This window comes from Myotis lucifugus, unplaced genomic scaffold, assembly GCF_000147115.1.
Source record: "Myotis lucifugus unplaced genomic scaffold, Myoluc2.0 scaffold_22, whole genome shotgun sequence".
NCBI classification, from domain to species: domain Eukaryota; kingdom Metazoa; phylum Chordata; class Mammalia; order Chiroptera; family Vespertilionidae; genus Myotis; species Myotis lucifugus.
In genome coordinates this window covers 4,537,273-4,543,802 of record NW_005871070.1, presented here as the reverse complement: position 1 = coordinate 4,543,802, position 6,530 = coordinate 4,537,273, and positions in this window count along the sequence as shown.

Genomic DNA, 6,530 nt, shown 5'->3' with positions numbered 1-6,530 from the left:
TCCTGTGAGCTTACATAACATGTGAAAGAAGGTCCCTCCACTTCTATCTAACACTTGCTATCTGGGACATTTGGGAACTTCCTCTTGCATATTGAAGACAATAAGAAGGCAATTATATAAGTACTAGAGGCCCGGCGCATGAAATTCATGCACGGGGGGCGGGGGCGGTCCCTCAGCCCAGCCTGCACCCTGTCCAATCTGGGACCCCTTGGGGGATGTTCGACTGTCGGTTTAGAAACCAGCAGTCAAACATCCCTCTCACAATCCGGGACTGCTGGCTCCTAACTGTTCGCCTGCCTGCCTGACTGATTGCCCCTAACTGCTTCTGCCTGCCAGCCTGATCACCCTGTAACTGCTCCCCTGCCAGCCTGATTGTTGCCTAACTGCTCCCCTGCTGGCCCAATCGCCCCCAACTGCCCTCCCCTGCTGGCCTGGTCGCCCCTAACTGCCCTCCCCTGCAGGCCTGGTCACCCCACAAAGCCTGCTGTTCAGTCGTTTAGTTGTCCCTCACTAACCTCCCTGTTGGCCTGGTCATCCCACGCAGACTGCTGTTCAGTTGTTTGGTAGTCCCTCACTACCCCCCCTGCCGGCCTTGTCACCCCAAGCAGCCTGCTGTTTGGTTGTTACTGTTATTGTGATGGCGTCCTGGACAATTTGCATATTCCTCTATTATTGGTATAGATTAGCAGTTTCATATGATATTTTAGATTTTAATTTATCTGAAGGGAGTAGAACATTGCTTTTATTTGTATTTTCACTTAATATTTCACACATACAAGCTGCTAATGAACTTGTCATAATGTCACTATTTAGTGTTGTGACAACAGAGTCTAATTCTTTTTCAATGTCAGAAAAAAATCCTATATCTATAAAGTTCTTGGGAGAGCCACTCTTCCTAAGATTTAGATATTTTTAAAATATTTTTTTATTGATTTCAGAGAGGAGGAGAGAGGGAGAGAGAGACAGAAACATTAATGGTGAGAGAGAACCATTGAATGGCTACCTCCTGCATGCCCCCACTGGCTACCTCCTGCACACCACCCACTGGGGATCGAGCCCACAACCCAGGCATGTGCCCTTGACTGGAATCAAACCCAGGAGCCTTCAGTCTGCAGTCTGATGCTCTATCCACTGAGCCAAACCAGCTAAGGCAAGATTTAGATTTTTCTTATTGCACTTCAGTTCTTTCTGGATAGCATCCAAAACAATTTTTACTATTTTAGTTGTGTAAGCATAAGGTGAGATTTAAACAATTTCTTGTCAAGTGCAGGATTCAAATGGCCAGCATGGCTTTCTGGTTTAAAGCAATTTTGGACAAATAAATGAGTTCAGCTTCTTAAAAATTGTATAAATGGTCCTAACTGGTTTGGCTCAGTGAATAGAGCATCGATCTGCAGACTGAAAGCTCCCAGATTCGATTCCGGTTAAGGGCATGTACCTTGGTTGCAGGCACATCCCCAGTAGGAGGTGTGCAGCTGATCCATGTTTCTCTCTCATCGATGTTTCGAACTCTATCCCTCTCTCTTCCTCTCTGTAAAAAATCAATAAGATATATATATTTTAAAATTGTATAAATAATCTTATCATTAATGTGACAGGTTCAGTTGTTGATTCACTTTCTCTAGGTTCTAACAAGGGATGTTTGGTAGGGTCTATGTCAAATGCAGATAAGAGTTTTATCTTCCTTTTACTCTCAAACCATATTTGTAATGGCTCTTTATTTGGTACTAGAGGCCTGATGCACGAAATTTGTGCAAGAGTAGGCCTTCCTTCCCCTGGCTGCTGGCACCGGTTTCCCTCCAGCACTTGGGACCCGGGCTTCCCTTGTAGCTTCATCTGGAAGGTCATCCGGAAAGACGTCCAGTCTACTTAGCATATTAAGCTTTTATTATTATAAATGTCAGCATTATCTAGAGAAGTTCATTGTGCTGATGAAGAATGTTTGATAATGTCAGTAGAAGCTATGTGAAGTCTTCTTAATACAGCATCTACAATTTCTTGAGCTACTCTATGGATTTCTGATACAGAGAACATCTCGTCCATCCATTCTTGACATGACAGATCTTGTGGTTTTCCTGAGGTAAGCATGGAAGCTTCTTTACCATTTTTTATGATCTGTGACCAGAGGGCCCAAAAGATATGTCTTTGAGCATCTGTGCTAAAATACTTGTAATCATATTATCTGAGGCTTTTTGTATTTGATGCTTTTCCTTTTGGCTGCTTGTCCTTTAAGAGGTCCTTATTCTTAAAAGTTGGAAGGTCAGTCTTTAATCCCCAATTCCGAAATCTTTATCTCTGTAAGCAGGTTTTATAGGTAAGTTCATATTTATTTGGTACATAAAACCAGCATTTTCCCTTGTTAACCAGTGATCAGGAACCTGTTTTGTAATTTTGTTTTTCCTTTTTTGATAGCTGAAAACAAGACATTGTTCACAGTTTTGTCTATTTCTTCATTTTCATCTTCAGAATAAAGGACCATGCCAGGAACATTAATAGGTGGAAATAGGCATTCATGTCTAGGACCATTAGCTACTCGAGTGTTGGCGAGTCTCTTCTCTTCTTCAGGCCAGAACAACTGTTCAGTCTGGGGTGTCTACTCTTTCGGACATCTGTTTTCACTGGTTTCTGATATAGCTGAGCCAAGATGTCATCAAGTAGCTGAAGGATGATTGCTGTTTCTTCATTTGCAATAAGCCTGTCTTTATTAAGTCCAATTTGTTTTCAGCCTGGTATAGTGCTTATTGCTTCCTTTATGAAACCAACCAGAGAGGACTGGGGAAAAACATTTGGCACAAAATTTTGTATTTCTTCTTTGCCTATCAAATTTGCTACATTAGGTTCAGCACTGGGTTTCCTTTTGCTGGCTCTTTGAAGAGACATGTATGTTGGATCTTTCCTATGTTGCTGATAACCAAGTCCAGTTGTGATTTCAAGATGAACAAGTTCGTTTTGCTTAGAAGATATAGGAGCCACCAGCCTTTCTGAAATCAAGTGAACCATATTCTCTGCAATATCATTCATGTTCTCCAACGTATTCAACAGTGAAGCTTCTGAAGTTTTATCTTTTGGGGAAAGGAAATGTCCACCAGCTGTAAAGTCTGATTTAAGGTGAACTGACACATTTTCTTGTGAAAATACTACAATACACTTTTTTTCAACTGCAGACTGTGGTTTCTCAAGCACATTTCCCACAATTTCAGCAGCTGCTGAGGAGATATTGACATTGGAGAGCAAGTCTCCTTTGTCATTGGCAGTTTGGGCCACAAAAGAGGAAAGGGTGGGGATGGTATGGGTTAATTCAGACACCATTTCATGAAAAATGTTTTTTACAATCAACTCAGTTTCCTGTTTTAGGTGACATTTAATGTCAAGAAAAATACTCTTTAACTGCTACATCTCCTTTATGGCTTTTGCCATTTCATTGGAAGACAGTGGGCATTCAAAGCCATCATGTTTAAATTTCTTTGTGTGTTTTAATTGGTGGGAAAGGTGTCCCTAAGTGTAACATGGATGGCAAACTTAATACTACATACTTTACCTCTACATATCTCTATTTTCTATTTATCATCTAGCTAGCAAGCAACCATCTATCACCCTTATTCTACTGTATTTTGCTTTTTAAACATCTCTCTGTCCCAGCATTATATTCACAATTTTACTTGATTTGTTACCGTCTCTTTTTCAAACATTTTTCTCTGTTTCTATCTTTCTTTCTTGCCCTCTCCCTTCTTCCTTCCTTGATTCCTTTCTCCCTGCCTCTCCTTTCCTCTTCCTCTCCCTCCTTTTCTGCATGCCTCTTGATGACTTTTCTCTCTCTCTTTTTTCTCTCTTCTTTGCTTTCTGGCCTTCTCCTCCTCCCTCTTTCCCTCCTCCCTCTTCCTACTTCCCACCATTCCTCCCTCCTTCCCTCCACCCTCTTTTTCCCTCCTTTGCTTTGTCCTGGATTGCTTTTTGCCTTTTCACCTTTCCCCTTCTGACTGCCCTCTTTAACTCCCTCCCAGCCTTCTTCCTTTCCTTCTCTCTTCCTTCTTCTACTCCCATCTTACTGACTCGTTTTTTAAACTCTTTTCTTTCCTTTTCTCTTTACTTTTTCCTTTTTAAATTTTTTTGAATTATCTTTTTTACTGGCCTCTTTTTACAGTCCTACCTATATCTATCTGAAAATCAAGTTATCAACATAGCTATCTTCATTTTACCTCAACAACACAATAAAATTTTATTTTGTTTTCTTCCTGGCTCCATTTAAAAAAAACTTGGTTCCTCTTTTTTTCTAACATTTTTATTGGCTTCTCCTTTGTAAAGTCCATTTCTATCTATCCATTATGTATGTTTTACTGTATTTCTTAAAAAGTATATTTTTATTGATTTCAGATAGGAAAGGAGAGGGAGAAATAGAAACATCAATGATAAGAGAGAATCATTGACTGGCTGCCTCCTGCCCGCCCACACTGAGGATCAAGCCTCAGGCATGTGCCCTGATCAGGAATCGAACTGTGACCTCCTGGTTCACAGGTCAATGCTCAACCACTGAGCTACACCAGCCAAGCTGTTCTACTGTATTTTTAAACTGACTTACAAATCCTACTTGATTCCTTACTTGCCCCTGATTTTCAATTCTCTCTCTCTGCTTTTACTTTTTTCATACTCTCCCATCCCTTTTAAACATTTTTTCTTCTCCACTTCGTTTATTCCTTTTCTCCATGTTTTTAAAACTTTTTTCTTCTATTTATTTGTCATCTGTAATCTTTATTTTACAGTCTATTTTTTTCTTTTTCCTCAAATGTCTTTTTAAAACTGCCCCCATCCCCTAAATTGTACCTGAATTTCTCATTGGTTTCTCCCTTTCAAACTTCTCTTACAACAATCAAATTCTCTCTTCTTTTTTATTTCACTTTTTCCAGCTGTCTTATTATCCTTTTAAAACACAACCGTAGATTCCACAGCTTATTATGCTACAAATAAAGTAAGCAGATATAAGATAGCCCTTGCTGGTTTGGCTCAGTGGATGGAGCGTTGGCCTGTGGACTGAAGGTCCCAGGTTTGATCCTGGTCAAGGGCACATGCCCGGGTTGCGGGCTTGAGTGCAGGAGGCAGCCAATCAATGATTCTCTCTCATCATTGATGTTTCTATCTCTCCCTCCCTCTCCCTTCCTCTCTGAAATCAATAAAGATATATATTTTTTAAAAAGATAAATGAAACTCTAACCCCTAACCCTGACTCAGAATACCATGCTGGTGTTTTAAAAGGGATGCAAGTTTATTGTGCCCATATCAATGTGCTTACAATCTTTTAATGGCTCACTCTGACTCTCAGAATAAAATGTGAACTTGTTTGGTTACCATGCCCGTCCTGACCTGGCATCCAACTACTTCACCAACCTCATGTAATCCTATCCTGGCCTCTAGTCATACGAAAGTACCCATTATGATAAAGCATAGAAAATATAGTCAATAACATTGTAATAATTATGTTGCCAGGTGGGTACTGGAAATATGGAGGGGAATAGTTTGTAAAGTATAGGATTGTCTAACCACTATGCTGTATACCTGAAACCAATAAAAAATATTGAATGTAAACTATAATTAGAAGTACTCATTATGCTGTATACCTCTGCACAGGCTGTTCCCTCTACCAAGACCATCTTTCCTTAACTTATATCTAAACTAATGTGTCCCTTCTTGGGCCACATTTTTTTTTCTTTTTTTGAGGGCGGGGCCACATATTTTAAACCCTCCTTACCTGTTCCCCAGTTTAAGGTGGAAAGGACTTGTCTTCAAGTTCAAGTCCAGAAACCTGTTGCTATGTACTGAATAAAATGACATTTCCCATTTGTAACAAAAATAATGAATGACTAAGTAAATAAATCTTATATAATAAAACCCTAATATGCAAATCGACCAAACAGCAGAATGACAGGTTGCTATGACACGCACTGACCACCAGGGGACAGACGCTCAATGCAGGAGCTGCTCCCTGGTGGTCAGTGTGCTCCCACAGGGGGAGGGCCACTCAGCCAGAAGCTGGGCTCACAGCTGGTGCTGTGGCGGGAGCAGCAAGCCCGGCTTCTGGCTGGCAAGCACAGTGCTCCCGCCTCCATGGCAGCACTAAGGACCCCTCAATGGGGGAGGACGCGATATCCCCCGAGGCATCCCAGACTGCGAGAGGGCGCAGGCCGGGCTGAGGGACCCCCCTCCCCGCCCCCCTTCCTACCCCCGTGCAGGAATGTCGTGCACCCAGGCCTCTAGTAAATAAACAAACTAATTAATGTGTGCTTCTCCTTACAGTTAAGATCCTTCAGGATGGAACCAAGTGTTCATTTTTGTGTCTGCAGTGTCAGAGTGCTAAATATACGGTGAGCTTAATACATGTTTGTGTGATTAGTTAGTGCAATTAATAGTTGCATGGCTGTAAATTCATCAATACAAAATACTTTACAATGTCTACTGATTATGAAGTTTTCATGAAATTCTGCAATGTCTAAGCTGTGGTATCCCTAAATAAGACCTCAAGGGCATCTGCATTAGTAGAG